Genomic DNA, 25,564 nt, shown 5'->3' on the forward strand with positions numbered 1-25,564 from the left:
ATCTCCACACCGTCTGTAATGCAGGTTTACCATATGATGGTACAAGCAAGCTCTTTTAGTACACTTTGCATTCAAGACAGCTGAAGACTCTTTGAACAGCCACATAGATTTTGTAATTTGTTTTGTAGTTCATCTCTAAAGTTTCCCTATCATATATTATGCACATACTGCAGTGCAGAATGTTCCTGTTTACCAGCCCATAGCTGATGTAGATCTAGCAGATGACAATTGCACCCAAAATGCAGTGTAACAGCCCAGATTCGCATGACTATTCTCAGCATAAATCCTATACTAAACTCTTGTTTGCCCAGTGTTTGAAATGTAGGTGCATACTGGAGCTGCCAAACAAAATATTAAGCAGTAGTATCTGTGTGGAAGTTTTCATGTACGTTTCAGTGTAACAGCCATGTTTTACAGTAGGCCACATAGACTGTTAATTTGGGCCCAATTTGCAAATATATGACATTGCAAATATCACTTCAAATGAGGAGCCGCATGGCCTTCTATTCTAATGTATCATAAAGCATCCATTTCACAGAGCTTTAACAGTTTGCATCAAGCTGCACTGACGTGCATCAAACCAGGAATTCATAAGCTTGGTATAAATAATAAAATAAGGGTAAATTTTCACAAGGGAAATCTTCCTTTTTTATAGGTGCACCATACAACCACAGATTTGCACCTGTATTTGTACAGGAAGTTTGATGGCTTCAAGATAAGTATTTGGTCTCAAACTGTAGGAGTATGGTGTGACTCACATGGTTTAGAGGCACTACACCTCAGATTTGCTTCTGCAATTCATTCTTCAAACAATGGGAGTAAAAGAAGTGTGGGCTTCTAAATAGGTCCAATGTACCTCTATACCAGCTGTACCAATAGTATTGATTTACAGTTACTTTGAATTTATCCAGGCACTCCATACTTCAGCAAAGGAATTATGTAGCTAAAGACCAGACAATAAATAAAGTAGGAATTTCTGTACTGTGGATATGCTATGTGTGTACACTTAGGCCATGATCCTTTAATGAGCTCCTCAAGTACTCCTGGAGAATAACTGCAATACATATGAGTCTTAGCTCAGTAAGGACATTTTTCAAATTTAACTAAGTTCATGCTCAAAAGCTTCAGAGGGGTCGCCGAGTTAGTCTACAGGAGGAAAAACTTAAAAAACAAATAATCTAGTAGCACTTTAAAGATTAACAAAACATGTAGATGATATCATGAGCTTTCATGGGCACTGGTCATCTGAAGAAGTGGGTTGTGCCCGTGAAAGCTCATGATACCATCTACAAGTTCATGCTTTAAATACATATTTTAACTTCTTTATAAAAGTAAAGTGTAAAATATAATGGTTTAAATATCAGAAGAGAATTGCTTCGGTTGTGTCCATTACTAACAGACAAATATCCTGTTAAATGTTTAACACTTTTTCGATTAGCACTTCAGTGCATGCAATGGTTTGATGTGCAAACTGATGAAGCAGATGGTTAAGACACTGGAAAACAAATAAAGAAAAAGAACTTGTTACACTTCATTTTAAGTGACAGTTCTACTGTACCATAGTTAAGTTGTAGGTACTGAAATCAAAGCAATGTGCAACATAGCTTATGCCCTGAAGAAGACATAATTTGTTACATGTAATATGTTATACTTCATTTTAATTAGCCATTTAGTTCAGTCACTTCTTTACTTTGCGTAGACTGAGAAAATATATATGGCACAGTGCTTAGCACACAATACGTATGATGTATGAATGTATGATGATCTGGCTATCTATAGGCCACTTAGCTTCTCATGAGCACCAGGCAAAAAAATTAAAAGTTTATACAGAATTCATTAATAAAGAATTAAAGCACAGGTTTTAGGGAAAACTGGTATTTATCAAAAACATTTAATTTTATTCTTTGAGATCACAAATGTGATTGATAAAGATAATCATGTAGATACAGTATGCTAGGACTTGTATAAGGCATTTGATTCAGTACCATATGACATTCTCATGAAAAAAAATAGCAGTATACAAAATCATTAAAGCATGTGTCAACTGGATTAATCATTGGCTAACTGACATCTCAAAAGTAGTCAGCAGTTGAGAGTGATCATCAACTAAGGATGTTTCTAGTGGGGTTCTGAAGGTAAGCTATTAAGAAATGAAACTCCAGCTACATGAATTGTGTAGTTTGAGACGATGTACCTAAATTCACTCTTTGGTGTCATCTCCACGGCAAGAGGTTGATGAACGCAAATGCTCCAATTGACTTCTCTTACTCTTCACAAATCTAGGAATACTGGTGTTGATAGGGATGCCCTCAGCATTCGATTTAGCGGGTCTTTACTACATCTGCTAAATCGAACACCGGAAGATCAACTGACGCAGCATAGATCTCTGCATAAGAAAAAAGGTGACTTAAGTCATAGAAAAAAGGGAGCCGAGAAAAATGAATACATCTCTCATACTTCACATAAACCTATGCATGATGCACTGATAATAGATGCATTATTGGCAAATATGAAAACCATTTGACCAAGAAGGAAAATGACACATTAAAAATGCATCTTTTTTAGATTTGCAGTTATTCCAAGTCTAGATGAGTAAATCTAATACAGATGTTTTAGGTGTGACTTTGCTGTTGGTATGAGGCTTTAGATGAACATCATGGAAGAGTGCAGACTTCTTTTTTGGTTTGATCTTGAGCAATACTAGCTATGGATGTCTCTTGTTAACTAGTAGTTGCAGATAATCAACACTTATCTGAATCAGATCTATTGTGCATAGAACAAGTCCTACACGATCAAAGACATTGCAGGCTTTATCACCCTGCCGTTATCCAAATATGTTCCTTTTCTAGCCAGGAGGAGCACTTTAAGGTGTCAGAATGAAGATTAGTCTTCATGTTCATTCAAACCTTCACCTCTCCTGAGATGACCAAGAGCAACAACAATAAAGAAAAATATGTTGCAGTTGTATAATAGTTTATGGCCTAATCATAAGAGGTAAGTGCAGACATGGTTTTAACCTGGGTGGAGCAGCTGCAATGCATTTGTGCTGCTCATGAGGCTGTTATGACAGCCAGTGAACACCAGCTCATAGGTAAATATTATCCATGCCTCCAAGCCAAAAGCTGAGAAGGAGTAACATAAGTTGTACTGCCATTAAGTCTATCCCTCCAGGGTATCCTCCCTCAGTTCTACATCAGCCATGTGGCCCAATGCAGCAGCCCAGGATTTGCCCTTATCTTTTTAACGTCCTCAATAAATAAAAGCTAAGGCTTTTGTGATGGTGGCAACTATCTGCTGGGAATTGGATTGATATCACAATGCATTCCTCATAGCCCATTGAGTTCAACGGTCATACATTTGGGTCAATACTGGGTGGTTCTATACCTGAACCAGTGAGAGAAGAATAAATAGCTCCATATACCATTGCCAGATGATGCACTTCCAATAAGGTTCATACAACTGAAATATTGTACTTATAGCTCACATTTAGGGTTTCTTTTAAATGTCTCTTGTTACTACACAGCTTTGAAGTAAAGAACCATGAAAAATATGACAAGCTTTCAGAATTGGTATTAAGACTAATGGATGATTCAGAGCAAAATGGATTGGATGGTACTTTGTGGGCACTGAGTTAATACAGAGAATATAGAGTTACTCTAAGTCCATTTTACTCACATAGTTAAGCTTTCTTAAAGCTGCTGGAAAAAAGGTTCATATGATATATACACTTTCAATGCTTCAGGCTAAACCGTGCCATTTTCCTGATGTGGAACAAGGATAGGGTATCACTCTTAATGCTTTCAACTCATCAGACTCATTCCGCTCTCAGTTCAACACAGTAAATCAAGAATAAAATAAGTGGGCCTTATTCAGCTCCCATTAATATCACTTTAGTTAGAACAGGTTTGAAACCATTACCATCAGTGGCATTGTTTTGAATTTATGCTGATGTAACTGAGAGTTGAATTGGTCTAATTGTGTTAAAAACTTCAGCACTTTGAAAACAGAAGTAAAGAGCATGAAAAGATGAGTACATACAATATTGAGAGCAGGTGCATTTTGCCTGCTGATAGGCATTAGGAAGCACACACACAGTACTACAGCCACACATTTTAATACAGTAAAGTAATAATATTTTGCCCTTGTATCAAATATTTCATGCACAGATGGTCAAATCATGTTACTTGGGGTGAAGACTGTGCACCCTTTCCAAATATCCAGTGATTGGTTGCTTTTCCTATGGCTACATTAAATTATTGTACAGGTTGGATTTCCCAGGTCTGTATCCTTGGGACCGGAGCAGTCCCAAACCAGGGAGTTTGCTGGACCAGGGGAGGGTCAAGGCTCCTCTCTGAGCTGTGGGAGTCCCTGGAGCCTGGGTTCCCCACCCTGCTGGGACTCCCAGGGTCAGCCTCCTCGGGCTGGAACTCTCCAGCCTCCACCCACGGCCACAGTCGGGGATTCCTCCCTGCTGCCACCAGGGATTCCATCCCGGCCACCACTGGCCCTATCCTGCTGGGCTTCCTGACTGGAGATTCCTCTCGGCTGCTGTTAGGGCTCCCTGGGGCTGGACTCTCTTACTTACTGCAGGACCAGCCCCTGCCAGCCCTGCCAGGGCTTCCCATCACCAGTGGGATTACCAGCTGGTTCATATGCCTCGCCTCTGGGACTCTCTGTTTGAGCAACATCTGTGATCCTTCCAGACCACCCATCTTGCCAGACCAAAGAGTCTGGGATTTGGGAGGTTCAACCTGTAGTAAAATGGAATTTATAATATTAAATTGGGGGGAAAGTGCAGGAACACAACAAAGGTATTATGCAAACCCCAGACACCAAAATACTAAACAATTATAATGCCTCTTACAAATGAGTCTCCTCTGATCTAAGATACATATGTGTGAACCTCAAAGATTACAAAATAGCTACTTACATTATTGCAAATGTTGTTTTTTAAATAAACTGATACTATCATGTAAACCAGGCCTGGGCAAAATAGGGAACGCAGGCCATATTTGGCCTGCCAAGCCATCAGATCCATCCTGCGGATGGAGCAGGAAGCCTCAGGCAGACTCCCTGCCTGTCCTGCCCACCTCGCACAAGCTTAGAAAAGCAGCAACTGGGCTGTCTGTGTTTCCCAGCTGTGGGGGATGAGGGAGGAGAAGCTTCATTCATTGTCCCTGCTCTTAGAACAATCCCATCAGCTGGTTTCTGGCCAGTGGGAGCTGCATGTTTAAAGAACTCCTGGCCAGGAATCATCTAGGAAAGCGTCCTGGCCAGAGCCTGCCTCTGGCAACCCAGCCCTTCCCTCCCCGCAACCCACTGACACCCCACATAATCCCAACCCTCTTCCTCAGCAAACATCTGGAAGATAATAAGGTGACAGGACACAGCCAGCATGGATTTGAAAAGAACAAATCATGTCAAACCAGTCTGATATGGTCTCGCATGATATTCTTATAAATAAACTAGGCAAATGCAACTTAAATGGGGCTACTGTAAGGTGGGTACATAACTGGCTAGATAACCATTCTCAGAGAGTAGTTATTAATTATTCACAATCCTGATGGAAAGGCATAACAAGTGGGATTCCATGGGGGTCTGTTTAGGGACTGGTTCTGTTCAATATCTTCATTAACAATTTAGATATTGGCATAGAGAGTATGCTTATTAATTTTGCAGATGATATGAAGTTGGGAGGGGTTGCAAGTGTTTTGGAGGAAACAGTCATGATTGAAAATGATCCGGACAAACGAGAGAAATAGTCTGAAGCAACTAGGATGAAGTTTAAAAAGACAAATGCAAAGTACTCCACTTATGAAGGAACAATCAATTTCACACATACAGAATGGGAAGAGACTGTCTAGGAAGGAGGACGTAGACAAGGATCTAGGGGTCATAGTGTTCCACAACCTACATGAGAGTCAGCAGTGTGACGCTGTTGCAAAAAAAATAAACATGATTCTGGGATGCATTAACAGGAGTGTTATCAACACGACATGAGAAGTCATTCTTTCGCTCTACTCTGTGCTGATTAGTTGGAGGTCTCAGTTGGAGTATTGTGTCCAGTTCTGGGCACCACATTTTAAGAAAGATATGGAGACATTGGCGAAGTTCCAGAGAAGAGCAACAAAAATGATTAAAGTTTTAGAGAACATGACCTATGAAGGAAGACTGAAAGAATTGGGCTTGTTTAGCTTAGAAAAAAGAGTGGACGTGATAGCAGTTTTCAAGTATCTAAAAGGGTATCACAGGGAGAAGGGGGAAAAATTGTTCTCTTTGGCCTCTGAGGATAGGACAAGAATCAAGGGGTTTAAATTGCAGCAAGGGAGTTTTAGGTTGGACATTAGGAAAAACTTCCTAATTAGAATAAATTGCCTAGGGAGATTGTGGAATCTCCATCACTGAAGATATTTAAGAGCCGGTTGGATACACATATATCAGGAATGATCTAGACTATGCTTGCTCCTGCCCTATGAGGTCAGGGGACTGGACTTGATGATCTCTTGAGATCCCTTCCGCTGTGTCTAGACTGCATCCCTTTTCCGTAAAAGGGATGCAAATTAGACACATCGCAATTGCAAATGAAGTGGGGATTTAAATCCCCTCCACTTCATTTGCATAAACATGGCTGCCGCTTTTTTCCGGCTCGGAGCTTTGCCGGAAAAAAGCGCCAGTCTAGACGGGGATCTTTCGGAAAATAAAGCCTTTTCCGAAAGATCCCTTATTCCTTATTTTAAGAGGAATAAGGGATCTTTTGGAAAAGGCTTTATTTTCCAAAAGATCCGCGTCTAGACTGGCGTTTCTCTCTGGCAAAGCCCCAAGCTGGAAAAAAGCGGAAGCCATTTTTATGCAAATGAAGACGGGGGGGATTTAAATCCCCGCTTCATTTGCAATTGCGATGTGTCTAATTTGCATCCCTTTTACGGAAAAGGGATGCAGTCTAGACACAGCCTTCCAGTTCTAGTGTAAGCAGGGGCTGAACTGCTGCTTGCTTTCAGCCAGCTAACAGGAGAGAGCTGCCCTGCGGTGGGTGTGCCCACTACAATTGTTTAGCTGTGCAAGATAATTAACTGTTAACTGTTGATATGTAAATACAGCTCATACCAGGATGGGGAGGGAATATGAGGTGTGGCTATGAAAATCCAATTCAGCCAGGGCTGAAGGAAGATCAGTGTTGGAATGGAATGTGGTATATTGTAAATAATTTGGGGCTGTTGTGGGGGTCACAAATCATGCTACCCCTAAATGTGAGAACTGTAAAACATGTCACCAGTCCTTGCAGGAGAGACACCACCATCATTGTAAGAGGTCTCCAAGGAACAAGCCTCCCCGCTTCCAGAGTTGAGTGGACTGAGCTGGGGGGAAGGGTTAAAGGGCTTGAGTCAGCCTGCTTCATACCTGCCAGGTGTGAGCTGTAAGACTGGCCCAACCTGCCCCTTTCCCCCTTTGTGTTAAGGACAAACCTAAAGTAGACTCCATGGGGAGTGTTTTTGCTAGTCCAGTGGAAGCTGGAATCCTTTGCCAGTCCAGGTGGTGGCTAAAGAGTTGAAATCACTAAGGGTATGTCTACATTAGCTCGTTAGTTCGAGCTAGGTAGGGTAATGAGGGCAAGCGGAGTTGCAAATGAAGCCTGGGATTTAAATATCTCGGGCTTCATTTGCATGTTCCCGGGCACCGCCATTTTTAAATCCCCCTTAGTCCGAACTCCGTGCCCGCGGCTACACTCAGCACAGAGTAGGTAGTTCGAATTAAAGATCCTAATTCGAATTAAAGATCCATGAGGAGTAACGGTAGTTCAAATTAGGATCTTTAATTTGAACTACCCACTCCATGCCACGTGTAGCCGCGGGCATGGAGTTCGCACTAAGGGGGATTTAAAAATGGCGGCGCCCAGGAACATGCAAATGAAGTCCGGGGTATTTAAATCCCGGGCTTCATTTGCAAATCCACTTGCCCTAATTACCCTATCTAGCTCAAATTAAAGGGCTAGTGTAGACATACCCTAAGAGCTGAAATCACTGGTTTGGCTAGGAGCCAGACCCATAGCAGCCAGCGAAGCGTCGGCGGCCAGCAGAGTGCCTGGTGAGAATCACTGGCTGGTGGTGTGGTGTGGCCGGTAGGAGCGGCAGCAGGCGAGGAGCAGCGGCAGGCAAGGAATGGCGAGGCATGGTGGCAGGCAAGGAGCGGTGACCAGTGGTGCAGCACGGCTGGTAGGAGTGGTGGCAGGCGACAAGAGGAGCATCTGGTGGTGTGGAACAAGACAGCTGGTGGAGCATGGTGGAGTGGCTCCTAAGGTGCCCCCTATCTATCTCCCCATCCCCATTTCTACCCAGGCTGGGTGGTGAAACCCTGTGGGCGAACTTTTGGACTCTGGGTGACAGAGACTTTTGGGGTGTTGGACTTTGGGACTTCAGGTGATTCTTGGATGGGGCTTAGCTCATGTTTGGGTTATGATCTCTGTTTGTGGTATTTTCCCAACTTAATGCCGTATGACTTCTCTCTCTGTTTCATTAAATGTTTCTTTCCTACACTCAGACTCTATGCTTGCGAATGGGGAAGCATTGCCTCTCAGAGGCACCCAGGGGTGTGTGAATTTCCCAGGTTACTGGGTGGGGGCTTGAAAGGGACCCCAAGATATTGAACCCGGCCCTAGTTGCTGCCAGGCCTACTCGGCAGAAGGGTTATACTAGTATTCCATGACTCTATGGGTACGTCTAAACTACATGGCTCCATCGACGGAGCCATGTAGATTTGTTGTTTTGGCAAAGGCAAATGAAGCCGAGATTTAAATGATCACTGCTTCATTTAAATTTACATGGCTGCGGTGCTGAGCCGACAAATAGCACTAGTCTGGACGCTCCCCTGCCGACATCAAAGCCCTTTGTCGGCAGCCCCGGTAAACCTCATCCCACGAGGAATAACGGGGCTGCCGACAAAGGGCTTTGATGTCAGCAGGGGAGCGTCCAGACTAGCGTGCTGAGTGGACAAACAGCTGATCAGCTGTTTGTCGGCTCAGCGTGGCAGCCATGTAAATTTAAATGAAGCCGCGATCATTTAAATCGTGGCTTCATTTGCCTTTCCCTATGTGTCTAATCTACATGCCTCTGACAACAGAGGCATGTAGTCTAGACACCGCCTATGATTCTCCCCTCCTGAACCCATACCCTCTCCCAGATCCTGCACCTCAATCTCCTGCACCAGGTCACAACCCCCTCCTGCCCTAGTTACAACCCAAACCCCTGCACCTCCTCCTGCATCCCAATGCCTTACCCTAATCTTCCTTCTGCACTCAACTTCCATCCCAGACCTTGCACCTCCTCCATTAATATCATAGAAGAGTGCCCCCCTTGACCACATTCCCATACCTTGGCTCCCTCATAAAAAATTATTGCCCACCCCTGATATAAATCCTTTTCCTCAGAGAATCATGCTCAGATTTCATACCCTTCCTTGTTACACATATTTTTATTCAACTTGTAAATTATATTATCACTGAGGTTTTGCCAAAGGGGGCGGAAGGAGAAAAAAAGGACAAATAAGTCCAGATATGTTTCTCAACCTGTCTTGCCAAAGATCCTTGTCACTCTTGTCACTTGCTTGAACTACACATGATCAGTAGCAACAGCCTTTTATCATGGAACTCACAGGAGAATATCAATACCAAGTATAATCCCTTAAAGACATCCAACAGATACTGAATAGCTACAGTATTTATATCTCACCAGATATGGGACACGGAGCTAAAGAAATGCTTGTCTTGTTACTTTCTTTTATTTGTTCCTGGAATGCTGCATGCTGTTGATCCTGTCCACTTTTCTTTCATAGGGATACTAGTTAATTGGTTCCTGTCAAAGTCTGCCATATTGCTGTAAAATTGTGTTTAATAAGATTGATTTGGAAGACTATGTCCTCACAGTTCATAAAGGCCCAGAATAGAGTATGGTAAGTGGTCTGATCATATCCTAGAAATGTTAAAATTTTAGAAAGCGTATTTAAGACAGTCTAGGGGGATGTGGAAAGCAATAATAATCAGGTGTTTAAATCTCTTTAGGATCTTTCAAAATCTCAGTGTGAGTACATCAGTTTAAGAGTATGAAGTTGTCAAACTACTATGAACAGAATTTTCCATTTGACTTATTCCATCTTTCCTATTTGTAAATATCCTTTCCTCTGTTTTAGATGAAAAAGTTAAGAATCCGAGTACAGACACTGGTTAGAAGAGTGTGGTGGCTATTCTGTTGCTTAGGAAAATCATAACTAGAGGTAGGTGTGAGGCATTCTCACCTAGCTTAGAGCAAGTTGATACCCTCCCCCATCTTTCCTCTTCCAGCTAAATAGAAAAGCGCAGTCATTGGGGCCTGTGATGGGGTGTATCAACCCGACACTGGGGCCAAAGTGGCTAACCTGGCCTAAATGGCTGAGAAGTCCCCATCCCCACAGCCCCGCTGGGCATGCTTCAGTTGGAAGTTGATTCAAAAGGCCTCCAGAGCTGCTGAGTCAGGGCTGACTGCCACAGGGGAAGGAGGTACTGCAGGAGATAGCATGTCTTGACCAAACAGAAGCAGCCGGGCCAAGAGGGATTGCAGTAGAAGTTTCCAGACCAGAGTGTGAAAACAGAGAGGACTTCTTACAAAATCTGGGTAGGAAGCAGCTGAGGGCAGGGAATTACTCCCCAAGAGTTCGGCATGTTGTGGTACGATTCCCCAATGAGCTAGCAGTGGGTCGCAGCAATGCTAAGGGCACTAGGTTGGGACCCAATGGAGAGGGAGATCCTAGGTCCCTGTATCCCCTTCCTTAGGTACCCCCCATGAGTGGGAGCATTGTCTATTATATATTGACTTTGTGGCCATTGGGCCACACTACCCTGATCCCAGAGAGGGAGTATATTGATTCTGTGGTCACTGGGCAGTACTGCTTGATCCCTAAGGGTATGTCTACACTACAAAGTTAATTCGAACTAACAGCCGTTAGTTCGAATTAACTTTGATAGGCGCTACACATAAAAACCGCTAGTTTGAACTTAATTCGAACTAGCGGAGCGCTTAATTCGAACTAGGTAAACCTCATTCTACGAGGACTAATGCCTAGTTCGAATTAACTGGTTCGAATTAAGGGCTGTGTAGCCACTTAATTCGAACTAGTGGGAGGCTAGCCCTCCCCAGCTTGCCCTGGTGGCCACTCTGGGCACAACCAGGGAAACTCGTCTGCCCCCCTCCTGGCCCCGGAGCCCTTAAAGGGGCACAGTCTGGCTACGGTGCTCGTGCCAGGTGCAAGCCTGCCAGCATCCAGCCAGCAGACCCTGCACCTGGCAAAGCACGAACCAGCCACCCGCTGCCACCCAGCCCTCCACCTCTTCCCAGGACCAGGCTGGTGGCTCCCAGGAGCCTGCTCGGGGCCGCAAGAGGCGGGCGCCTGCCTTGTCTAGTGCGGAGATCATGGACCTCATCCACGACCTCCACACTAGGCACAGGAAAGTGGCCATCGAGGGCAGGATAGCTGCCAGCCTGGCCACCCAGGAGCAGGTTTGCATGAAAATCAAGGTGGTCCACTGAGACCCCCGACCCTGAGCCCTGAGCTTAGAACGGCCGTACTGGGTCAGAGCAAAGGTCCATCTAGCCCAGTAGCCTGTCTGCCGACAGTGGCCAACACCAGCTACCCCAGAGGAGATGGACTGAAGGCAATGACCAAGCCATTTGTCTTGTGCCATCCATCTCTAGCCTTCCTAAATAGAGGCCAGGGACACCATTTCTATCCCCTGGCTAATACCACTCCATGGACCCAGCCTCCATGACTTTATCTCACTTCTCTTTAAACTCTGTTATAGTTCTAGCCTTCACAGCCTCCTGCAGCAAGGAGTTCCACAGGTTGACTATTTGCTTTGTGAAGAAGAACTTTTTGTTATTAGTTTGAAGCCTGCTACCCATTCATTTCATTTGGTGTCCTCTAGTCCTTCTATTATGGGAACTAATGAAGAACTTTTCTTTATGCACCCTCTCCACACCACTCGCGCTTTTATAGACCTCTATCATATCCCCCCTCAGTCTCCTCTTTTCTAAGCTGAGAAGTCCCAGTCTCTTTAGCCTCTCTTCATATGGGACCTGTTCCAAACCCCTGATCATTTTAGTTGCCCTCCCCTCTCCCACCTCCTTTTCCCAGTCTCCCCGAGTTTTGTTCAATAAAGAGAGTTTCTATTTTTGAACACACGTGTCCTTTATTTTGTACATCAGGAAGGGGGGCTAGGGAGGGGTAAGTGGAAGGAGGTGAGGGAGGAATGGGGTACGAGCCCCCGATAGGGAGGACTGGGGTGGCTCTGCGGGCTCCTCGGGGTGTAAGCTCTCCTGCAGCCCTCCGATTGAACCCCCCCCCCCCGCAGATGGCAGCCTGCGGCAAGTGCAGCCAGGCTGATGGCTAAGTGCTGTGATGTGCTGAGTGTGGGCATTCAGGACACTCCATGCCAGGACTGCTTTGCTGTCCTTCATTGAGTTAGACAAGCGAGCGGGGAACCCCTGAAAACTGTCTATCCGGGGTGGGGGTCTGGTCTCCTTAAGCACAGCCCTCGGCTAGCCTGAGACAGCAGCTCCATGCTCTAAGTCCTAATCTGATGCCCTGCCGGCACTGCTTCTGGCCATCCTTAACCTCAGTTCAGGGTCCACTCAATGTTGACATGCTAGTTTGAATTAGCAAAATGCTAATTCGAACTAATTTTTAGGTCTAGATACACTAGCTCGAATTAGCTTAGTTCGAATTAACTAATTCGAATTAAGTTAGTTCGAATTAGTGCTGTAGTGTGGACATACCCAGAGGGACTGTATACTGACTCTGTGGCTGCTGAGCCACACTGTGTGTGTACTCTGAAGCCACTGGGCCATATTACTCTGAACACTAGAAGATTGCATATTAACTCTGTGGCCACTAGGCTGTACTAACCTGGACCAAGGTTGCACTGCATAGACTCAGTGGCTGTTAGGCCATTGTACCTTGAAAGGGAGTTCAAGGGGCTTCTGAGGGCCTAGATGTGCCTCGAGAGGGTCTTTCTTTTTATATTACCCCTTTTGTCTGATGTGCCTATCATCCTCAGAAAACACAAGAGACTTTCAGATTGACTTCAGCTTTCTCTTTTCTTGTATTAGGCATTTGACCTGCGCTTTTGTGAGTATTTCTCAGAATTTTAGATTGACTAACTCCAAAATCTCAGAACTCCCATCGAACCACTGTTTATGGTCACTACACATGCCATCCTGATAATTATTACAAAGTGTAGTGAAGTTGAATGGAACAGAGGAGATGGAATTGTTCTAGAGCTCCAATTAAAAACAATAACCTCTAACGATCATTGTCATTTGATAGGAAATAAAACATCAGAATGGAATGTAAATCAGCAGAAGCACTGGCAGCAGATGGTCCACAGGACCTATCAAACTTTTTCTATCATCCTAATGAGCTGAGTGATAACTGCTCAGAAAGTAGGAAGTGAGGGCAGAATCACAGCTCAAAAGAGAAAGTCAAGAAAAATAATCTAATCCACCAATCCCACAAATGTTATTGAGTCACATAACACATTTTTTTTAAAGAATTGTATGAAGTTAATTAATGATACATCAAGAGCTTGGACGTACACCAGAGTCTGGCAACCCCTGGCCCAGACAACTTCATTGATCTTCTTCTAAAGAATTAATAAGCAAGTCAAAAGAAGTGGTCCAGAGAGTCAATTAAAAAGACCCCAACAAGTGGAGTCTGAGAAATCAGTTAATCTCTTCCCACCAATGAAGAATTGTTTCTTTCATATATCTACCATTCCCATGTCCAATCTTGCTACAGTTGATTCCAGGAACTGGGAATCCCAAACCTTCCACCGGAAAACATTCCCAAAGCCAATAGGACTCATTTGCCTATTATATTCATGGTGCTTACCCTCATTTTACCTTTGCTTATTTTCATGTCATTAATTCTAGTTTTACACTACTGGCAATTTCTAATTAACTCCTTTTACTCCTGTTTGTTTTTATGTCCTTCAAATCATCTAAATGGCTTTCACATTCCCACATAGTCATTCATGGGCAAAATTCATATTCTATACTTCATTTGAACTTCCTTGATATATTTTAATCCCTTACTACTTTTTATTGTTCTCCCACCATTTTTTAAACAAATCTTCACAATGCAGGAATACAGAACTTGCGGCTTTCTCCTGAGGAAATGTCTACAGTGTTTTTTTACACTGATCAGTGAGGTAGCTTAATAATGCACGTTTCCCCTTTTTTATTTGTTAAAACTTGAAATGAATTATATATAATAAAGTAACTGGGTAGAAAACTAGCATTGTGGGCATTTGCAATATTTGCTTGTTAACATTTTCAAGAGGTTTTTTTTTTATATATATTTAGTCCATGTAGTTGTTTTCAGTTGATAAAACCACAACAGAAACTCTTTATCACAGTGGGAGTTTACCTCTCCCTTCAGATTTTGAGCAATAACAGTTCTGTGGGGTAATAATTATACCAGATGTGCTGTACCATGTAAATTAATCTATTGCTTTGGTAGCACTGTTCCAAAAGCAGTGCTGACGGTGAATGCTCAGAATGAGCAAATTAATTAGCCAAACTGTGAAATCAAATAAATCTCACAGCAGTGACCTCTGTGTCACAGAATAAAGACAGACATTAAATTCCTATAGTCACTTTAGTTGAAGTAAAATCAGAACTTAAAAAGAGATAAGCATTGTCATTATACTCACTTGAAATAACTGTTCAGGGCCACAAAAGTGCACTAGTAAGGAAAGCTGGATCTTTGATTTGGTAGCATTTGTTGTGATGTATCTTTTTTCAATGTATGCAAATTAAGACCTAAATGGGCATCAAAGTATTTCCTCACCAATATTTCATTACAAAACTACATCATAATCCAGGGATTTTTTGGTGGTGTCAGTTCCTCCTCTATCCAACAAGATATTGACACCTAATTTCTTTGGGACCGGGACTGTCATATATTATATCTTTGTAATGCACCAAACATAATAGGATCCTGACCTCTTGAGCATCCATCTCATTTGGCCTGTTTGAAATCTGCTTGAAAACTGATGCCAGGATGGTCTCGGATAAAGAAAAATAATATAGAAGCAGCATGCCAAAGATAATGGTGTCTCTCATTCCATGTTTGCAGCTGCTTTGTCACCATTCCAATATAAATTATAATTATTTGGGATTAAATACAGTCCATGATTAGCTATTTTACACAGTAAGAAAGAAGACTTTGTAAGGAGGGTAAAGCCAATGTATGGTTATGCAGCTACTGCTCAAACATGCCATAGCCACTCTGTACTGCCACCATAATAGCCCTGGCAGCTTGGTAATACGGGTTGTGGTATGAAAAAAAAGAATATGGTTAGCTTAAAATCCTCTGGGCATTTTTGTCTACCATACAATGAATGCAGGATGATTCCATTTGCCTTGAATTTTTTGCTTCTGAAGACAGCAAGAATAAACAATGCCCTTTTTTGGCTAGCTTTAGCAATATGCACTGACTTTCTAGCCTATTTTTAGAATTTAATGGTGAGCATCCACAAACCAGTATCAAAGTTTTAGTCTCATCTCTAATTTTGTGTCACAGGGAACAAGAGGAGGTTGCTGACTGGAGTTATGGAGTTAATAGTGGGAGAGTTTTTAGCTGGAAAAAGAATCTAGTTAGAATCATTGAACTGGGAGGGACCGCAAGGAGTCCAGTCCCCTGCCCTCACAGCAGGGCCAAGCACTGTCTAGAATCTCTAGGTCATCCCTGATAGATGTGTATCCAACCTGCTCTTAAGTAGCTCCAGTGATGTAGATTCCATAACCTCCCTAGGCAATTTATTCTAGTGCTTAACCACCCTGACAGTTAGGAAGTTTTTCTTCCTGTCTAACCTAAACCTCCATTTTTGCAGTTTAAGCCCATTGCTTCTTCTCCCATCCTCAGAGGCCAAGAAGAATATTTTTTCTCCCTCCTCCTTGTAACACCCTTTTAGATACCTGAAAACTGCTATCAAGTCGTAGGGGTCAATTGCGGAAGAACTCTGTACATGTGAAGTATAGGGGTGGTGAGGCCTACATTCTCCCTCCTTTCCCATTTCCCCCTCCTTCCCTACTACTGATGAGCCAGAAACAAGCCTCTGGGAACATACACCATTGTAGCAAGAACTATTTGTAGATACGGGTGGGAACATAACAGTCTTGTTTACCTAAATGTACTGATCATGTAAACAACGTCAAAGGACAAGCAGTAGAGCTGAGACATATTGTAACAAGCAATGAGTAACCCCTGGATATTTCCAAACTGCCACAAACAAGGTAGAGACACAATATTTAAAGCTGCACCAGAGCACAGCAATTTGGACTTCACTGGTGGGCTTTGGGTACCGGCGCCTTGGATGCTGAGATAGTCTCGCACTTCATCCACAGCCGAAACGAGTTCCTTGGCTAGCAGAAGGGATGTAAGAAATGTCACTTTTCCTATCATGTTGTTCTTTTAGTTAAGGGGCACAGCTGATAGCTGTCAGGAAATAAACTGCTTGGCTACATCTACATTGGCGCTTTCTAGCTCAAGTACCATTTTGCACAAGAGTTATTGCGTTAAAGTACTTGCGCAAGAAAGCGTCTACATTGTCCACGGCGCATCATCAGAACCACGCGCTTTTGTGCAAGAAAGTGTCTATTTGTGCAAAAGTGTGAACCCGGAACTACTTTGCAGAGGGCAAAAGGGCACCAGGACTTTCTCGGGGCAGGGGCTGGAGCTCCTTTGAGATGCGTGCTTAAAGGGATCTCCCTGGACAGCCGTTTCTCTCCTGCTGCAAGCTTTAGGATCTCTTGTAGGGACTGACAGCCATATCAGTTTCCAGTTGTGGTTGCCCTCTGTCTTATTGGACACCACAGCTTTGAGCCCTAGTGCCTTTAGTTAATTGTGCCTTTACCTTGCTGTGCCACAGAGCCAGGGATGGCCTTGTGCCTGCCCTGGCCCCTTCTGACCATCTTGGAGTGCCTGCAGCTGCTGCTCCATGCTGCTGCACACCTCCTCCAGGACCTCGAGATGAAGGTCGCTCTGGAATCCCTCCTCATGGATGGATCTGAGACTCACTCTTGCCTGCAACACATGGCCCCTCTCAGTCTTCTCTTTTCCAAACTAAACAAGCCCAATTCTTTCAGTCTTCCCTCATATGCGATGTTCTCTAGACCTTCAATCATGTTTTTTTGCTCTTCTCTAGACCTTCTCCAATGTCTCCACATCTTTCCTGAAATGTGGTACCCAGAACTGAACACAATACTCCAACTGAGGCCTAATCAGAGCAGAGTAGAGAAGAAGAATGACTTCTTGCAACACTCCTGTTAGTGCATCCCATGGCATTGTGGGGTTCCATGTCCATGTTCATAAACAACAAGAAGTCCTGTGGCACCTTATAGACTAACAAATTTATTGGAGCATAAGCTTTTGTAGGCAAAGACCCACTTCATCAGATGCATCTTTCGGCAGATCCTGTACTCCTCAAAAAATGAGGAAAGAGCTCCCCACTGTCAGCAGAGCCGTAGCTACACTTTATTTTCACTTTTGACACTGAGCCTGATCGGCACAGCATCGGTACATGAGTATGCAAATGAAGCCCAGGATATTTAAATCCCGGGCTCATTTTCACTTCCAAAGTGCCTAATCTACATCCCTCTGTCGGCAGAGGGATGCAGTAGAGACATAGCCTTAGTGTATAAGGTGCCACAGGACTTTTCATTGTTTATGCAGATTCAGACTAACATGGCTACTCCTCTGATACATGTTCATAAAGTCACTCATTTATATGTCATGCCCATATCATAATCATATCATAAACATTATCAGATTGCAAGTAGAAAGATTTTTTTTTAGCCTGCAACTTGCCCTAAGGTTACTAGATGTACTGACATTCCAAGTTGCTGTCTTTCTTTGTTTATCATGCATTATCCTCATGAATAAAGTTTCTGCCAATCAAATTATGCCACTAGTGATTTCTGGGCACACCCGATGATTTTGTACTATTTTGTCAGAGACAACTGGGGAAGTGTGTTGCTTCAGTGGATTACATAGGCATAACTAATAGGTGCTTAGAGAATATTTCTATGCCTGATGCACAAGGGAACAATTCCATTGAGTTATAAATGTGTTGGCTCTGCAAGAGTGCTAAGGAGTCAAGCTCGGTCTGGTGGTAAGCCACCAACAAAAGCAGATATGTCATGGGTTATGTTTATATTGTCTTTTTTTCATGGCAGAAGGGCACTTTAATAAACTTCAGGTTTGGTAATCTTGGATACAGTTTTGGTGGGACATTAGCTCAAATGGTCATTACCTACCAGGTCTATTGTAGCGGGGCAGCTGTCCTGCTCTGACAAGGGAGGTTAAAAGCAGACTGAAGGAAACCTGTGAAAACCTCTCCAATCAAGGAGAGGCTTATAGGGAGCCAGTCAAAGGGCTGCTTGCTGAGGCAGCACTGTTATAAGGAACCACAGTAAAATTCCAGTGGTTCGGCATCCAATGGTCCTCCGGCACCATCTGGAACCCGGAAGTGCTGGACAATTGGAGCTGCTCTGTCCCCGGCTTCCCCAATTCAGCTGCTGCTAAAACTGACCAATGGCTGACTCCGGGAAGCCCGGGGCATAGCAGCTGGGGTGCTCTGCCCCAGGCTTCCCGGAGTCAACACCTGGTCAATTGCAGCAGCGGCTGAATCGGGGAAGTCTGGCACAGAGCAGCTGGGGTGCTGCCGGGTAGGTCCCCTAGTGCAGCCCCTCGGCACTGTGGGACTAACCCTGCAGCACCCCGGTGGCTCTGCCTCAGGCTTCCCCGATTCAGCCGCTGCTGAAACTGACCAGTGGCTGACAGAGCAGCTGGGGTGCTCTTCCCTGGGCTTCCTGGAGTCAGCCGCTGGTCAGTTTCAGAAGCGGCTGAATCGGGGAAGTCTGGGGCAGAGCAGCTGGGGTGCTGCCAGGTTGGTCCCACAGCGCCAAGGGGTGCATCTCTCCCACTCCACTCCAGACCCCTCATAGCCCCCCCTTCTGATTAGCATATCTGATAATCTGGCACCCCCGGGTCCTAAAGGTGCCGGATTATCGGAAGTTAACTGTACTCAGCAAAACAGAGGACTGTTGGGTCCTGATCAGTAAAGGGGAAGGACTGGTTCCCTGGGAAAAGCCACTCAGGTGGAGCAGTGATGGGCAAACTTGCAGGAGCTGGAGAGAATTTCTTGCTTGATAGCTCCCAGGCTGAGGGCCTTGATACAAGGGTCAAGAAGGTGCAAAGGTCACAGGGAAGTGGAACAGGGAATGTGAGCAGTTAATAAAGGGGAGTGAAGGAAGACAGGACAAGGCTGACACCATAAGGTCCTTGGGCCAGGACACAGAATTGTGGATAAGCCTTGGTCTCCTCCCCTCCCCCTTCTTCTTGCACCACAAGAGTATGGCCTCTATAGCTTGCAGCTGGCCCCCTGAGGTAAGAGGCTTCAGTTACCCATGGTGGCAGGTGTATCAATCAAGTATGGTAGATACCCTTGGAAGGAGGAAAGAATGGAATGGTGGGCACAGCCAGAGGACAGTGTCCTGAAAAGGACACCATGGTCCAGGGCGCAATTTGGATCCAGAAGCAGCAGAGCAGAAAGCAGAGCGATGGGTGAGACACCAGCCAGAAAGTGGTGCACTCAACAATCAGAGCTAAATCCTGGTGTGAACAGCAGGAGGTGCCATATTTCTATTATAGACTGTGAGCATAGCTCTATATATTCAAAGCAAAATAAATAAATGCATGACAATTAAAAGTGGTGACACTTCTGTGCTGAGAAATGAAGCTGAAGGCTGGCACATGGTATCATTTAACACAGGACTCTGCAACACTTGGGGGAAAAGAGTCCAGTTCAGAACCCAGCAGGAAAGCAGCACTTCCATTAGGTTTATAATATAGATTCCTTAAGCATACCAGATTCTTTTTCCCATTAAAAGTAAGACGTACGTTTTAAAGAATTTGTTGGTGATGATTTTTCTTTAGAGGCTCAATTTGTACTAAATTCCCCTAGAAAAGGGGTCAGGTATTTTTCTGTGGAGTGTTATTTAATCTTTGGTTAAGAGAGTATAAACTCAGAACAGACACAGCTCTGGCCTACACTAAGGAGTTATTTTGAAATAACCCCCTTTATTCTGAAATAATAAGTGGAGCATCCACACTATTTCAAAATAACAGGCTGGTAATTTCAAATTCTGTACTCCTGCTTTCCTTGGAGAATAATGCTTATTTCAGATTAATTATTTAGGGAGGGCGGAGGGTGGGGGCTGAATTCCCCTCTTCCCCTCCCCCCGCAAGGTATGGGAATATTGCTGCTGGTCCCCTTTCTCAGAGAATAAGGGGAAAGTGCATAGTTTACTGCATTCCTCACTCTGGCTGGAGAGTGCAGGAGGCAGACAAATCTGGACCTGCCCCAGCCAGGGGACACGCACCCCTCCCCCAGCTGTGCCCGCTGGAGCTGCAGCAGTCATGGAGAGATGCTTCTCACCTGGCCCCAGGCTGCTGCAGTGAGAAAGGGCTGGGGTCATCCTCTCTCCCCAGGGCAGCCTGCATACTGAATTCCTCCTTCCCAGACCACCCCATTTGAAATGAAGAAAAGCAGAAGTGAATTGAGTTAAGGCCCTGAGCAATGCCAGGTAACTCTTCTAGTATTAAATATAATATACAGCCATATAATATATTACATTTAATATGTTAATATTTTATGCAAGTCTAAGCAAAAATTCAGTAGAGCAGGCTGACTAGATACTAAGACTCCCTTAGTATCTGGTAAGTGCTCTAACTACCATGAGTCATTCTTATGGCTTGTGTCTAGTCCAATGATTCTTTTATTATATAGCCACAATGCAGCAGCTTCAATAATTACATGCTTTTATTTGCAGTTTGTACAAACAGAAGAACAACAAGCCAACTCATTTCATTCCTACTGCGATTTCCTCTGGGCTAATTAAATGTACTCTACTGATACCTCAACTGTGCAACTATGGGAGATTGAAAGATTTAAAGGAACAAATGCCAAATCAGTGCTACAGTGTCCATAATGGATTGTGTTAGACAACAGGACTGACGGGGTATTCATTAATATTACGACTGAGAAGTTTCTGTAAAACTTATAGTAGTAGATTTACTCTCACACAATTACAGAATAAGAATTTAAATTACAGAATTTATCACTCTGACTAAAGAATTAGGATCAAATAATATAACTCATTCAGTGTACAGTACTCTGTTGAACTATTAAATGCTTAATGATTATCCAAAACACGATACATGATGTGACTTGTATTTTAGATTAAATGTAAATGGGAGAAATATAACCAGTTATGATTGTCACCACTTTATGCAACAGATCTGCAAAATGAGCTCAGATCTATACATACAATATGATGGGGACTAATTTAGCTATACCTACTCAAGAGAGAGATCTTGGAGTCATTGTGGATAGTTTTCTGAAAACATCCACTCAATGTGCAGCAGCCGTCAAAAAAGGAAACAGAATGGTAGGAATCATTAAAAAAGAGCTAGAGAATAAAACAGAGAATATCTTATTGCCTCTATATAAAACCATGGTATGCCCACATCTTAAATACTGCATACAGATGTGCTTGCCTCATCTCAAAAAAGGTACCTTGGCATTGAAAAAGGTTCAGAAAAGGTCAACAAAAATGATTAGGGGTTTTGAACGGGTCCCATATGAAGAGAGATTAAAAAGACTAGAACTTTTCAGCTTAGAAAAGAGGAAATTAATGGGGGGATATGATAGAAAATCATGACTGGTGTGAAAAAAGTGAATAAGGAAAAGTTATTTACTTGTTACCATATGTGAAGAACTAGGGGTCACCAAATGAAATTAATAGGTAGCAGGTTTAAAACAAACAAAAGGAAGTTTTTCTTCATGCAGCGCACAGTGAACCTGTGGAACTTCTGGCCAGTGGGGATGTGGTGAAAGCTAGGACTTTAAGAGGGTTCAAAAAAGAACTAAATAAATTCATGGGGATTTGGTCCATCAATGGCTATTAGCCAGGATGGGTTGAAATGGTGTCCCTAGTCTCTGTTTGTCAGAGGCTGGAAATGGATGATAGGAGAGGAATCACGTGAGGATTACCTGTTCTGTTCACTCCCTCTGGGGCATCTGGCATTGACCACTGTTGAAAGACAGGATACTGCACTAGGGACCTTTGGTCTGACCCAGAATGGCCATTCTTATGTCTCATTTAAATGCCTAAATGAAGTGGCCAGATTTTTCAGAAGTGACAATAGTGGGAGCTGCTGGTTGCTGAGCCCCTTTTGGGTGCCTAAATGGAAAAATTACCTTTAAAAAAATTGCTTTATTAGGCCAACAGCCATTAACTGGCATTAACTTTTTTACATTAACATTTGAATTTTTAAATAGCATGAATGGAAAATTCTCTCCATACCAATGCTTGTGGCTGGTCTTTTTCTTTTCTGTTTCTAGAACTTCCTGCTTTTTGATGAAAATTGTATGGCAAAATTCAATGCATATTAATTTTTCCAACCTTTAAAGCTAGAATGGAAATGCTAACTATCTGAGATCCTTAATTAGAGTGTTACTATCATTCTCTGGTGTAATAAATACGACAATTTTCTTAAGCTCTTTGAATCTAGCCGTTAAAATGCTAGAAAGAACACCAATGATCTCTTGCAATTTTTGTTTTCTCCAAATGTTAATACTTAGCACAGTTATTTTCTGTCTGCCATAAATAGTAAGGTGTTTGTGTGTTTGTTTGTTTTTTGCCATCCCTGATGCAAAAATGTCTGTGAATCTTAATAATTTTACAGGTATTTAGCCCACAGGGAATGCCCCAACAGTCATGTATTACAAGTCTAGGTTTTACCCAGTGACATTTTCTTCAAGATTATTTAATTGTGTTCCATGTTTTATTGTGGCTATGCTTTTTCTGCTCTATATAAATGCACATCTGTCTTTTGCAGTGGATTTGCTTATGTGTGATTTTATTATTGTTCTTTGTCTATTGGAAGTAATAATAAGTCTAGAGCATGCTGGAAATATGAGACAGCCTGTTCTTCTGAGGTTGTCAGTCTAGTTTGTCAGAGCTAGAGAGGGGGTTGGTTAGTTCATGTAAGTTTTGGAGCTAACATTTGAGTGGGTATAAACAGTTTGATTTCTGAAAATTGTACAGGTTTACATAGCACTTGAAAATTGTGTCCCTAATGTCTTTATTAGAGTATTAACTGAAAAAAATACTCGTTATTTACAGTGTAACCAAAGTCTCCAGAAGTGAAATGGTTAACCAAGTTTGTAATACACTGCTGTAAACAATATAATTCCTATCACTGCTGCTAACAGAGAATACAAAGTAAAAGGAGATTAAAAAAAATCTTAGTGAGAATTTTTCTTTTAAATATTCTAATCATAGCAGATCAGAGTCATACAAAATAATGGGCTACACCACAAGTGGTCTCATTTATTGAAATCAATTAACTATTCATGGAGTAATGTTCTACTCAGCATGAGTAACGGAATTAGAATCTGGCCCGAAATGATTTCTGGGACTTAGGAAGTGCTGTCTGTTCTGTTCTGAGCTTTATGTTTTTGAATGACTTATGCAGAAGTTATGTAGTCATCTGTCTTGTCATTGAGCCTGCTGTGTTCCATCTGTGTAAAAAGAAATCTTTGATCTTCTAATATGGAAATTAATTTGGCTAATCAGCTATTTGAGGCAATGTGATCAAGCCCTGGACTGGGACTTAGGAGCCATGAGCCCTGCTCTGAGCTCTGCCAGTGGTAGAAAATTGCTTTCCCATTCTGTGTCTCAATTTACCCATCTGTAAAATGGTGGTGATGATTCAGATGTTGTTCGGAAAGTGGTTTGAGAGCATAAGAACTTGGGATTTGTATTATTGTTACTGTTTTGTTTAATGGTAATAGTGAAGGAGCTGATTGTACAGGGTAGATATCAACTTCTGACGCTAAGGTGTCCAGTGATTAGCATTAAAGGGCAGGCCTGCCAATGAGGGTAAAAGAGGGCAACTGCACAGGGGCCTGGCATTTAATGGGGCCAAGAGCTCCTGGCTGCTGCCACTGTTGCAGAAGCAGTAGCAGCTGGGAGCTCTGGGACCCTTGGAAACGCCTCAGAAGCACCACTCTGTGCAGATCTGAGGGCTGAAGGGGAGGGCTGTCAGCTCTGCCCCTTCCAGGGACACAGAGCTACCCCCACTCCTGAGCCTGCAGTGGCTGTTAGCCCCACTGTACATGGGTACTATAAGATAATAAGCAAAGGAAATCTGGCAGAGAAAAATCAGTCTCTGGTATGTGTGCGCTTTGTGTTTGTGTCTCTCCATCCACTCTTAAATGCTAGGACCACAGTAAGAGTGTAGACATGGTGTTATACATTTTCAAGGACAAGTATGACCTTATTACAATAACAGACACAGGATTGACCAAGCAAATAGACTTGGGGATTCAAAATTACTACAATACAAAATTTTACAGAAGACTGGGCAAAATAAAAGAGAAAAGAGAAGCCTTACGCTAATAAGAGATTATGCTGAATCTGAAATAAGAAATAATATTTTGAAGTTACTTAGCTATCAGAGGGTATGTCTACACTACCCCGCTAGTTCAAACTAGCGGGGTAATGTAGGCATACCGCACTTGCAAATGAAGCCCAGGATTTGAATTTCCCGGGCTTCATTTGCATAAGCGGGGCACCGCCATTTTTAAATCCCCGCTCGTTCGAACCCCATGCTGCGCGGCTACACGCGGCACAAACTAGGTAGTTCGAACTAGGCTTCCTAGTTCGAACTACCATTACTCCTCGTGGAAATGCGGTATGCCTACATTACCCCGCTAGTTCGAACTAGCGGGGTAGTGTAGACATACCCTAAGTAACTATAGGGTGATGAAGCTCTAGAGGTCATTTTTCTTCATATTTTACTGTATGGCTTCTTTGCATGTGTCTTACAGCTCATGACAGAATAGAAAATGAAGGACTCGGTCTTTTTCTGTACTCACTTTCTACTGGGCACAGCAGTGATGGGAGAGCCATAAAGAAGCTGAAGGATGCTATCCCAGCCTACAGCCTGCCAGTTGCCTATTCAGCCCCTGGAGGATCCAGGGGAGCCTTAGAGCTGCTTTAAATTCCACCTCAATTTTAAGGGATCTCCAGGTTTGATCCATAGTTAGGACTGCTAGGGTATGTCCACACTAGGAAGTTATTTCAAAATAACTTATTTTGAAATAACTCCTGAAATAACTATTTTGAAATAGTGTGTCCACACCACAGGGAAGCCTAGAAATTAGTCTGAGGCAGGCTCCCTTAATGTGGATGTACTACCTCAACTTAGAGCCCCAGGAAGCACTGGGAAGTAATTACTTTGGCTCTAGGGAGTCGTTATTTCAAAATAGCAGCAGCAGAGCATCCACACTACTGATATTTTGAAATAACTATTTTGAAATAAGAGTTATTCCTCCTGAAAAGCAGGAGTTATTATTTCAAAATAACCAGGCATAGTAATGTGGACACTCGGCTTGTTATTTTGAAAT

This window comes from Pelodiscus sinensis, chromosome 11 (genome assembly GCF_049634645.1).
Source record: "Pelodiscus sinensis isolate JC-2024 chromosome 11, ASM4963464v1, whole genome shotgun sequence".
Classification (NCBI taxonomy): domain Eukaryota; kingdom Metazoa; phylum Chordata; order Testudines; family Trionychidae; genus Pelodiscus; species Pelodiscus sinensis.